We start from the raw sequence: 13,103 nt of genomic DNA, 5'->3' as shown, positions 1-13,103 counted from the left end.
GGCATAAATCGAGATATACCTTTAGGAATGACAATGGAATGACATAATCAATGATAATTGAGAGATAAAACTTATGTGAGTTGGCATCATTTTGCTTGCATCAAAACAAATTTTAAAACCATTCTTAATCAAAATCATTTTATGACGCTACGGATTACAGCCGGTGATCAGCCGCGAAGTAATCCCGAACCTCGCTGGGTTCTAAAACATTATTGGGAATCCCTAGGCAACTTTTAAGCCTAAAATAAGTGTGGAAAGGACTCGCGTCTCAGTCCAGATCCACCATTCAAGAAAACATTTGTCCCCCTTTGGGACTGAAAAATCCACCTTTATTCATTTTGAAAACTGATGCCGATTTATGACAAAATCTCTTTTGACTGAAATCATTTTTATCAGGGGATTATAGATCAACTTGAAACACTGGAAATATGACACTAAATCTCAGGGCCATGATCCACTAGACTTTACTATATTAGGGTAATCGAGAGATTTCCATAAACAAGAATTTTGACAAGGAAATTAAGCAAGGCTATTGGATAATATGAAAGAGTAATGCCAAACTAGGCTTAAAGCAATGGTTGTAGACAAGGTATAGGTATTAGAACATCAAGAAGATAAGCATCACTGGTTCCAATAGGATAGAGGTGCTAAAATATAAAGGAAGTGATCATCAGCTCAAGATATAACAGGGTATCGAGCTTTAGGGTAAGGATAGGGTTATCAAACAATCATGAATGAATTTAAGAAAAGATTGGCTTTTAGGTATCAAGATAAAGTTTCTATCGAGGTTATTTCAAGAGTTGAATCAAAGCATCAGGGTGCAACATCAAGATTTCTCAGGGATCAATAGCATGATAATCAAAAGGATCAATAAGGTATTATAACACATCTCTATTTTATCATGGCATTAAACTATCATGAAAGACTTTTGAACTACTTGCAATACGTACTCGAGGGTTCATGGCATCTCTATGTAACTCAAAGATAAACAAAAGATACTCTTGATTTAAATATATCAAAATGACTCAGGATAATTGCATCGATATATATATGAACTGTTTACAGTAAATGCGAAGGTCAAGTTGAATCACTTGCCTTGAGATAGACTGGTCTGGTCTGACTGGTAGGAGCAACAACTGGAGCTTCACTCGACTTTTATGGCAAGTTTTCCCTCGTCTCGAGATCCTACATTAATAATAATAATCCTCATTATAATATATTCTTACCATCTTAACCTATTTACAACCCGAAATTAAACATGGATGGCACTTAGGCCTATACGCACTTAATTCATATCCACCATTATATTTTCAAATGTACACACGTAGTCACATAATCACATATCGTATATTAATACCAAATAACATCATATACACCATAATGCCACACTAGGCTTGGATGATCTCGACTCACCACTTAAGTTACTTGGTCGCTAACTAAACGAAGTCTTCGAATTTGGGCTTCCTAACTCAATGTGCCTTTCCTAAATTATCCAAAGCCTATTGACCCTCACTTGTGCCTTTTGCTCTACTGACCTTATACTATCTTACAACTATGGTGGTCGACCTAATACTCACTTCTAAGTGTTCTAAAACTATGTGATAAGTGAAAGTGCTCACTGGTGCAAATTTCAGAATGGTAACTAAGGTTTCTTGAGTGCATTAGACACTCTTAAACTACAAGTTTTTCTTCAAAATTTTTACACAAGACTCTCCTGACCTAAGGGCATCTCATAAGCTTGATGTGGCTCAAAGGCCTGGCTTGGGCCTTCTTGGGCCTAAGCTAAAAGTCCAAGGTACCCCTGTTTTTCTGGGCAGAAAATGCCCTGACTTGAATTAACTTGTGACACATGGTTCTAGCTCATATCCTATGAACTATGGTTGGAAAAACTTCTCTGACATACCCTCTAACTAAGGCCCAATTGGGCCTAATGAGGGCCTACCCATGACATGGCCAAATCTCCCTATTTCTAAGTTGCAACAAAACTGTCCCCTGCTGGACATATTTTGTTATTCTACTTGTGCACCTAACCAAATGACATGCAAACCTCCAACCAACTCCTAAAACCTATTATATACTCCACATACTAACTTCTGGTGGCTTGGGCCTCAAAGTGCACATCAATGACATGGTCAAAACTCACTCTAAACCTCAGGGTACTAAACTGATTTTTCTGCAGAAACTATAACTCTCATTTTCCAAGGTTTTGACTTGACAAACCCAACTAACAACAACTAAATACTTAAACCAAGACCTATACTTGGTATTCTACTGAACTAACTCCCTTTTTCTCAAAATACCCTTGGTGAGATCATCCTTACCTAAGGTGCAACTATGGCAAAACAAAAGAGACTACTCTTAACAAATCGCAAATCTTCATGCTTTTGAAACAACAAGATATATATTTTTATAAAAGATAACCACAAATTATTACCATGCAACAAGAAGCATAAATCAATATTATCACATTATTCCTACTGAAATTAAGGCTCACTAACAAAATCTTTTCCAAATGATCAAAATCTTATGACAAACTAAGAGAATTCCACATGCATGCATGCCTTCGGGTTTTTCAAACCAAAACAACATATTTTCTACATATATTCCATCTTAAAATTGACATGCAAGCCTAGCATAAGGTATACCTAGATGATCACTTAGCATGCAAGGAGTTTTATCAAATTTTCACCACAAAATTCAAGTCATTATCACATAAACATGCAAAAATTGAACAAAACAACAAGAATGATTTCAAGGACCATTCATTCGGCTCCCATATGGTCATGGCCGAATGAAATGGATGGAAATGGCCATTAAATCATCAAGAGTTTCCTTCTCAAGATTTGGCACTTATCCATTTATTGTAGTCCTCTCGAAAACAACCTTAAATCCATAAGAATCAAGATTGTATTTTGAGTTTCACTAAAACCTTTACATGCAACCCTTAAACTTAAACTTTCTACTTAAAACTCTTTGAAATATGAATGATCATGATATAGGAAGTAATATTTACTTGTATGGAAGGTGGAAACTTGAATGTGGAATGAAGAAAAGGGGAGGGGGTAGGTTTTCGGCTAAAAACCCGAGAGGAGAGGGGGAGGGCCGAGAGGAGAGGGAGGAGGGAGGAGAAGTGTGGAAATGGTGGAGTGAAAGTGGTGTGTTTGTCATGTTTACTTGGTTTTTATTTGCCCATAAGTGAGTGGATGAGAGAAATTACAATAGTAACCTTCCAATCATAGTTAGGTAGATTTGCATGCAAGGACAAAATAGTAATGTGGCTAGTAAAATGAAAGTGAGTGGGGTTGGAATTGCCCTCCTTGCCCCTTGGTTGAATAGAAGAGAGTTTGCATGCAAGGGTAATCATGTAATTTGATAATTATTAAGCAACTAATTTTCAAAGATTTATTTTTATATAATAAAATACAAGTTCAAAAATTATAAAATTTATACCATAAAATAACTTGGATTTTTAGAGACTTTATAAAATCATTTTCAAAATTTGTGAACAAAATGCCTTTTAAAAGAAGATTTTTCCAAGGCTTAGAATATTCCTTATAAATCAAAAATAAAGAAATTAAATAAATTCTTGCTTTGAAAAATCATATACTACCCAAAGCAAATTTAAAATGCAGAAATTTTCACTCACACAAACGTACAAGCATTGAATATATTTTTATTTAACTTAATATTATTCACAAATAATATTACATAAAATGCCGGTCGTAACAATATCGCCCTTGTGATCTCTGTACTTGGGACAGTATGTGTTGTCAGACTTTATAGAATAACGCCTTTTCTGTCTTTGAATTTGAGTCTTCAAATAGTTTGCAGCACTTACTGTTATTCTGTTATTCACTTGAAGTAAGAATAAAACATGTTCTAGTTCCTCAAAATACTTCAGTGGTATAACATTTTCCCTTATATGGTAAACCCTTCCATCTGTCATGAAATATAACAAGATGTGTTCTTTCAAGAAGGTATGGTAGACCATCTGTACAGATTCTAGTTGATTCAATTTTTCAGGAGTTGCTCCAATACCTGGTTCACTTAAGGAAGTTGGATCATTGGTTGTGTTCTGCACTCTTCTTTCATCAGCACTACCCAATCCAGATTTATCTCTTGCTTCCTTTCCAGTAACCACTCTTGCTTCAAAACCACTTGCTGCAGTCTTCAAAGGTTGAGTCTGTTTGGCTTTAGTGAATCCTAGTAGGAGTAACTCTGAGGATTTAACATGAGCAATGTCAGAGGTTTCCTTTGACTTATCTTCTGATATCAAGTCAACTTGAGCTATGTCAGAGGTTGCTTGCTTCATTGTTATATCAGAACTAACTATATCTTGACTCTGAACAACTTGAGCCATGTCAGAGGTTGTCTTAGAAATCTTCCTTGAAGTCAAAGTAAGATCAACATCTTCAACATAAATTTCTTCATCCATAGGAGGCACATAAACCTTTACAGGTTCACCAACTTTTTCTTTGCCCTTGGACCTTGGATCTATCTGCAATTGTGATTTGGCCTTTGTTGCCACAGGATTTGTCCTTTCTTTTATCACAATGTCGTTAGCCGTAGGAAGTTTCTTTTTAACAACAGAAGCTTCAGATTTAGAGTTGACCTTTTATAACTTAAGTCTAGCTTCTTCTTCCATTAGACTCTCAAAGTTCATTCCTGGATTTTCTTTGAGAAATAACTGTCTTGAAATTTCTTCATCAAGATCCAAAAGTTCATCAGAACTTATCATTTTACCAGTATCAGAAGTTATTCTTCTCCCAGTATCAGAACTTGTTCTATGACTTGTAGTTCCAGCTCAACTTGATGAGAGACCTCCACCTTGACCACGACCTCCACCCATTCCAGAGTTTCCCGGGTCATTACCATCATCCTTTTTCTTCAGTGTCTTATCAGGTTTGCATTTGGACTTAATTACTTTCTCCCCCTTTTTGGCATCAGCAGGTAAAAGAAGAGAGAGAAGCAATTCCACTGAGGATTGAATCTCATTGAGTTGAAATTGCTGAGAAGCTTGATTTTTCAAAATTTCATCAATCTGAGACTGTTGCTTCTCTTGGGTTTTCTCAATGTCGGTAATTTGGTCAAAGGAAGGTTTGAAAAACCTTTTCTTGTCCAGCTTGACAAGTGTATCTTACTGCATTAAGGATTCTTGAATCTTGTCAACTTTGGCCTGAGTTACAGACTGTTGACCTTGAAGGTGCCTTGTACTAAGCACAGTAACTCTTAGCTGTGCCTTGAAATCTTCATTGACTAACAACTCATCAGCTTTTCCCAAATGATCAGCAAGAATCTTTTCAGAAGGAACAAAGGTAACTGTGTTCCACTCCTTAGTCCACTCCCGTCCTCTAGGAGTTTCACTCCAAGGTATTGGTTCTTCTCCTGTAACAAACTTCTTGACTATCTCAGCTTTATGAACAGTTTGTTGAGGTTCATGTCCTGATGGACCAGCTGCATCAGCATCTACATTTGCAGCAGCATTACCAGTAGTATCAACATGTTCAGCATCAGAACTTACAGAGTCAACAGCTTCAGCATCTTCTGAGAAGAGAACAGTATGAGAAGCTATGGAGGCTTCCACATCATCCTCTAAGGGCTGATCTCCAACTAAGTTCTGATCAACATCCATATTCTGATGCTCACCTAAAATCTGATCTTCAGTATCTAGATGCAGAGAAGGTGTTGTAGGCAATTCTGGATTAAAATCAGCATCAGGAATCAGTGTTGTTGGTGGAGTGACTTGGGTTGTTGGAGCTTTTAGATGCAAAACTGGAGGCACTTCCAAGTTATGAATGTCAATTCCATCACTTGGCCCCAGGGTATCAGCATTTACTGGAGATACTGGAGGTGTAGGTATATGAGTGGATTCTGGCTCATGTAGTGGTGAGTGATGAGTAGCATGAGGGTCTGAATCAGCACTAGAAGAATTATGAGCTTCAACAGGGTCTTGTGAGATCAGAGATTCCTGATCCCCTTCCTTAGCTGCTGCTTCCATTCCTTTACCAGAATCTTCAGGCCTTTTTGCCAATGTTTTGAATCTTTTAGCTTTTAAGGTGACTGTGGGAGCTTTATCATTAGAATTATGCTTTTTAAGCCTTTTTAGAGGCCTAGAACTCCCAATATCATCATCCTTCTGAGAAGAGACCTTCTCAGCTTCTTGGTATCAGAACCTGTTCCTCAGAATCTAATTCATCTCATAGAATGAATCTCCTTCTCTTCTGTTATGTCTGAGGTACTTTCTTAGTCCTCTTAGGTTTGGAAGATGAAGGTTGCACTGTAGGTTCTGATGGTTGAGGTTGAGAAGTTTGTGGTGGTTGAGTAGAGGTGGTAGGTGCTGATGGAGAATATGGTTAGTATCAGGATTTAAAAATTCATCAGAATATCAAACGACTCAGAGACAAAATCTTGCATAAATATAAAATTTTATTAATATATTGAGCAAATACATTTCATGAAATTTAAATTACATGCTGAAAAGTACAAGATTGTCCTAAGCTACAAATCCTAACATCAACAGCTTTTGTCCTAAGCTAAGAAGCCAGACAAATCTTAACATGTACAGTCTCAGTGCCATAATTGTAAAACCAGCCAAACTCAGCCATTTGTGGTGAAGAGAGTGAGTTTTTGAGAAAATGAGAGATGTGCTGGATGGAATGAAGTGTTGGCTTAAATAGGCAATAGAATGCCAAGAGACACAAGGAAAATTGAATGGTTATAGGTAGAAATAATTCTACCTCGTCTCCCTAGACTGATGAGAATAAAAACAGCCATTGGAAGTGTAAAACAGGATTTAATGCGCACATGAAACAAGTAAAAATTACCGTGCATAGACGTGTACCACTAACCCAAATTATATTGACTGTTAATATCTCACCCAAACATATTCTGATTTTAAATAAGACTGTTTCAGATTTTAACCACAAATAAGTCAAGTAAAGAATCAGAGTGTAATATCAGAACTTAGACTTATATCAGAACTTAACAGTCATCAGAACATGATTTCGTAACTCGAAAAATGAATGCCTATTTCTGTAATTCTTCATATAAATTCTGATTTCGTTTCTTCAGAACTTAATCATCAGAACTTCTATCATAACTTGTCCTCAGAATTTATGTAACAGACACTTAAACGTTCATCCAAAACACCATTTATTACCACAGTAATTTTCATCATTCATATGAAGTGTATGTGTGTGCATTAAGCTAAATATCAAATAAAGATTAAAGTCTGATTCACTTCAGTACATCTTAAAAATAAGGCATAACTAAGAACTTTGCTCAAAATCTGTCATGATTCTGAAGTCTACTTTAGAATGAGTTCATGCATGAGTCCACGTCAACTGTTTTGTGCTCATTTTATGCATCTTTTGAAATTCCATTTTACAGTGGCTTCTCAGTGTAAGTGAGTCACGACTGCTTATCAGAATTTATGCTATTATCAGAGTATTTCTCCAGTAATCATAGAGTGTGAAAATTCACCAAGAAAAATATTTATTTTTGTTTTTCTGATGCATATTACTTAATACAGCAATGCACTTGGGTCTTCCCTTCCACAGTTTTTACTCTAGATCTCAAAGGAGTACCTGATTTTAATTTCTTTTTCTTTTTCTTTTCTTTTGATAAGTGAGGCTTATCAGCACTTAGTACATTCACAAGATTTACTAACATCAGAACTTAACAGATGAGATGCAGTATTCTAGTTGTTGACTTAGAAATAAGATTGACAAAGTAAACTCAACTAAGCTCAATATCAGAATTTGCTTGGGTCAATAGATTTCCAAATAAACAATTACTTCAAATATGGGATTTGTTACTATATTAAAGACTACTAGGTCAACATCTAGCATATTTATCCTCATTGGATTGAATAATCACAGAAACATTAATATCACTATCAAAGTTTAGAAATTCACATCAGACAACAATCAGTACTTAAGCAATTTTCAATTAAGCATAAAATACACAAAGATAGTAATATCTGTAAATACTAATCATAAAGTCTGATGCCTCAGAACAAAAACTAAACAGATTTAGAGAAGTAACCTGAAACCATTCCAAGTTCATTTACCAATCTTGTAAAAGTAGCTTCACACAGTGGTTTTGTGAAGATATCTTGTAGTTGTTGATCTGTTGGAACAAAGTGCAATTCCACTGTACCTTCATCCACATGTTCCCTTATGAAGTGGTACCTTATGCTGATGTGCTTTGTCATTGAGTGTTAAACTGGATTACCTGTCATAGCAATAGCACTTTGATTATCACAGTAAATAGGGATTTTAAAATATGTTAGCCCATAATCCAGTAAATGATTCTTCATCCAAAGAATCTGTGCACAACAGCTTCCTGCAGCAATGTACTCTGCTTCTGCAGTTGATGTGGAAATTGACTTTTATTTCTTGCTAAACCAAGAAACCAATCTGCCTCCAAGAAATTGGCAGCTTCCACTTGTGCTTTTCCTGTCAATTTTGTAACCTGCAAAATTTGCATCTGAGTAACCTATTAGCTTAAAAGTCTGATTCTCTAGGATACCACAATCCCAGATCAGTTGTTCCCTTAAGATACTTGAAAATTCTTTTTACAGCTGTTAAGTGAGGTTCTCTTGGATCTGCTTGAAATCTTGCACAAAGACAGGTAGCATACATGATATCAGGTCTACTAGCAGTTAGATAAAGTAGAGAGCCAATCATACCTCTGTAATCAGTAATATCTACTGATTTACCAGTATCCTTATCCAATTTTGTTGCAGTGGCCATGTGAGTGGATGCACTTGAACAATCTTGCATTCCAAATTTCTTCAGCAAATTTCTGGTGTACTTGGTTTGACAAATAAAAGTGCCTTCTTTATTCTGCTTGACTTGAAGGCCCAGAAAATAGCTATGTTCCCCCATCATACTCATTTGATATCTTGACTGTAACGGTTTGGCAAATTTCTTGCAAAGTCTGTCATTTGTAGAACCAAAGATGATATCATCAACATATATCTGAACCAAAAGTAAGTCATTTCCATGGTTGAGGTAGAACAGTGTTTTGTCAATAGTTCCTCTGTTAAATCCACTTTCCAGAAGAAATTCAGCTAAAGTCTCATACCATGCTCTTGGAGCTTGCTTAAGGCCATAAAGTGCTTTATCAATCCTGTTGACATGATTTGGAAATTTGGAATCTACAAAGCCTCGAGGTTGTTCAACATATACTTCCTCTTCCAACTCTCCATTGAGAAAAGCACTTTTCACATCCATTTGAAAGACAGTAAACTTTTTGTGAGCAGTATAAGCAAAAAATATCCTTATGGCTTCCAATCTAGCAACTGGTGTAAATGTTTCAAAATAATCAATTCCCTCTTGTTGAGAATATCCTTTTGTAACCAGCCTTGCTTTATTCCTTGTAATTATGCCATCACTATCAGTTTTGTTTCTGAACACCCACTTTGTACCAACAACAGATCTTTTTTTTGGTCTTGGCACTAGGGTCCAGACTTTGTTTCTTTCAAATTCATTTAACTCTTCCTGCATTGCTTGCACCCAATCGGCATCTTGAAGAGCTTCTTCCACTTTCTTTAGTTCAGTCTGAGAAAGAAAAAAATTATAGAGACATTCACTTGAAGTAGTTGTTCTAGTTCTGACACCTTCATCAGGATTTCCAATAACTAAGTCAGGTGTATGTGATTTAGTCCATTTCCTTGCAGATGGAAGGTTTTCTCTAGAACTGGATGCTCCCCCATGATCCATGCTATCTTCATCAACATTTTCTGATGCTCCCCCTGAAACTATGCTCTCTGAGATTCTAGAATTTGAGTTGGATCCTTCAGAAGTTGAGTTTTCAGAATTATCGGAACTTGGCTTATCAGAACTTGATGAATCAGAACTTAAAGAAACAGTTGTATGTTCTGATGCTTCTTGAGATGTGGTTGTATTTTCAGTATGCCCCCCCTGCACAGGTGCATCTTTCTTTGGCGTAGTCACCGCAGTTTCAATAACATCAGAGTTTAATCCATCAGAGTTTGCAGTATCAGGATTTAGACTGTCAGGATTTTCAGTATCAGAATTTAAGTCTTCATTTTCAAATCTCAGTTGATCATGATCATTGAAATCTTCAAGTCCAGTAATCTTCTTATCATTAAAGGAGACATTGATAGATTCCATGACAACCCTTGTTCTTAAATTGTAGACTCTGAAGGCTTTTGTGGAAAGTGGATACCTAACAAAAATTCCTTCATCAGCTTTTAAATCAAATTTGGATAGCTGTTCAGGGTGAGTCTTAAGAACAAAACACTTGCTTCTTTTTCTTCACCATCTCATATGGTGTATTTCCATGCTTGTTAATGAGTGTTGCATTCTGAGTAAAACAAGTAGTCTGCACAGCTTCAGCCCAAAAATAGGTTGGTAGCTTTGCTTCATCAAGCACAGTTCGTGCAGCTTCAATAAGAGTTCTATTCTTCCTTTCAACAACTCCATTTTGCTGTGGAGTTCCAGGAGCAGAAAATTCCTGCTTGATTCCATGGTCTTTGCAGAACTCTTCCATTGTCAAATTCTTGAACTCAGTGCCATTATCACTTCTTATGATCTTCACAGAATCTTTGACCAATTTATCCAGTTGCTTGACATGATCAATCAAGATAGATGCAGTTTCACTTTTGTGTGCAAGAAATACACCCATGTGTATCTGGTGAACTCATTCACTATGACCATAACATATTTCTTCTTTGCAATAGACATAACATTCACTGGACCAAATACATCTACATGTAGTAGGTGATAAGGCTCAAGAATTGATGATTCAGTCTTGCTCTTGAATGAAGATTTTCTTTGTTTAGCCTTCTGACATGAATCAAAAAGGTCATCAGGAGCAAATAATAATTTTGGCAGTCCTCTCACAAGATCTTTCTTGACTAGTTCATTTATATTGTTGAAATTTAAATGAGAGAGTTTCTTGTGCTAATTCCAGCTTTCTTCAATTGATGCTCTACTCATCAGACAGATTGTAGAACCATCATAACTTGTTAAAAGCTTGGCTTCATAAATGTTATCATGCCTGTATCCTTTCAGAACAACTTTGCCTATAGATTTGCTTACTACTTCCCAGTGTTCTTCAAAGAAATCCACATGATAACCTCTGTCACAGATTTGACTAACACTCAGCAGATTGTGTTTAAGTCCTGAGACTAGAGCTACTTCTTTAATGATGACATTCCCAAGATTGATATTTCCATATCCCAGTGTTTTTCCAATGTTGCCATCTCCATAAGAAACACTTGGGCCAGCTTTCTCCACAAAGTCTGATAGCAAGGCTTTATTTCCAGTTATATGTCCTGAACATCCATTGTCCAGAACTAGGATGTTTTCTTGTTGCCCTGCAATCACAAAGACCATTAATGATTAGTTTTAAGGACCCAGACTTGCTTGGATCCTTTGGCCTTATTAAGTTTATTAACATTTGTAGTGGATTTAGCATCAGAGTTTATGTTAACATTTTTCTTATCAGCATTTACACTATCAGACTTTGTATCAGAACTTACACTAGAATGAACAATGCTAACTTTCTTTAAAGAAGGTTTTATTTGATAATAATCATAGTACAAACTATGATATTCCTTACAAGTATAAATGGAATGCCATAAACTATCACAATGAAAACAAGGATTTTATGGCCTATATCTAACAGACTGACTCTTAACTCCTGACTTTGAAGGTAAGGAGTTTATGTTCTTATTCTTCCTGCAAAAGAAGCCAGATGGTTAGAACTTCCACAGTACTGACATATTTTTCTAGGAGCATTAGGAACAGGTTTATAATCATTGCTTTTATTTACACCTTCCTTTCCATTCCTATTTTTCCTAGGTGACTTTACCTTGTTTACATTCTTAACTTCTTTCAGCTTATGCTTAAGCTGCTTCTTTGTCATTAAGCCTACGTTTACTTCAGTTGTCTTTTCCTGTTTTAGTTTGTCAGAAGTTAATTCCTCTTTAGCTTCTGATTTCTCAGTATCAGACTTTACAGCTACAAACTTAACATGTTTTAGCTTTGGCTTTTGTTTAACAACTATAGGCTTAATTTCTACAGTTCCTTTATCATTCTTATCATCTCCATAACCTAAGCCCTCTTTCCAGTTTCCACTACTTAACAAATTCTGAGTTGTTCTGCTAGAGTTAGTCCAAGTCCTGATAATCTCTCTTTCCTTTTCTAACTCAGTTTTTAGAGATTCATTCATTTTAAGTGCTTCATCCCTAACATAGAAAACATCATCTCTATCTTTCTGAGTTTGATGGAACATGACTAACTCTTTTTCTAAATAATCATTCCTCTTTTTACAAGCAAGATTTTCAGAAGTTAATCTTTCACATGTTAAAGTTTGATCTCTATAACTAATGAACATGGTTTTAAGATATCTTCTCAACTCATTAATGTCATCAGTATGAAAGGCATAAGTAGTTTGAGGTACCTTTAACTCAGCAGCTTCAGAACTGCTATCAGCATTTGCCATATCAGCATTTGCCATCAAGGCATAGTTCTCCTCACTTTCAGAATCTGAAGTGTCTGTCCAGCTTTTCTTCTTTGTGACAAGAGCCTTGCCTTTGTCACTCTTCACTTTCTTGCAATTAGGAGATATGTGGCCTTTCTCACCACAGTTGTAGCATTTGACATTTGTGTAATCTCCTCTGTCAGACTTCCCTCCTTTGCCTTCATATTTTCTGAAACTCTTCTTATCAGAACTTGCACCTTTCCTGGAAAACTTATTTCCCTTCCTGAACTTTCTGTATGTAATCCTTGTGATTCCTTTCACCATAAGAGCACACAGCTTCATTATCTCTTCATCAGCATCCATCTCAGGCAAGCTTTCAGTTTCTGAGTCATCATCACTATCAGAACTTGATGACTCAGTATCAGACTTTGTAATGAACGCTTTCCCTTGCCTTTCCTTGAGGTAGCTGCCTTGGGGGATTCTTCTTCAGCATTAAGAGCAACTGTCCTTGACTTTCCTCATTTCCTCTTGCTTCTTTGTTCCATCTCAAGTTCATGAGTCTTGAGCATCCCATAAATTTCATCAAGAGTTGTTTCATCCAGATTATAGTTGTCTCTTATAATTGTTGCCTTCAGATCCCAACT

This window comes from Apium graveolens, chromosome 2 (genome assembly GCF_009905375.1).
Source record: "Apium graveolens cultivar Ventura chromosome 2, ASM990537v1, whole genome shotgun sequence".
In the NCBI taxonomy this organism is placed as follows: domain Eukaryota; kingdom Viridiplantae; phylum Streptophyta; class Magnoliopsida; order Apiales; family Apiaceae; genus Apium; species Apium graveolens.
This window is presented reverse-complemented; position numbering follows the sequence as displayed.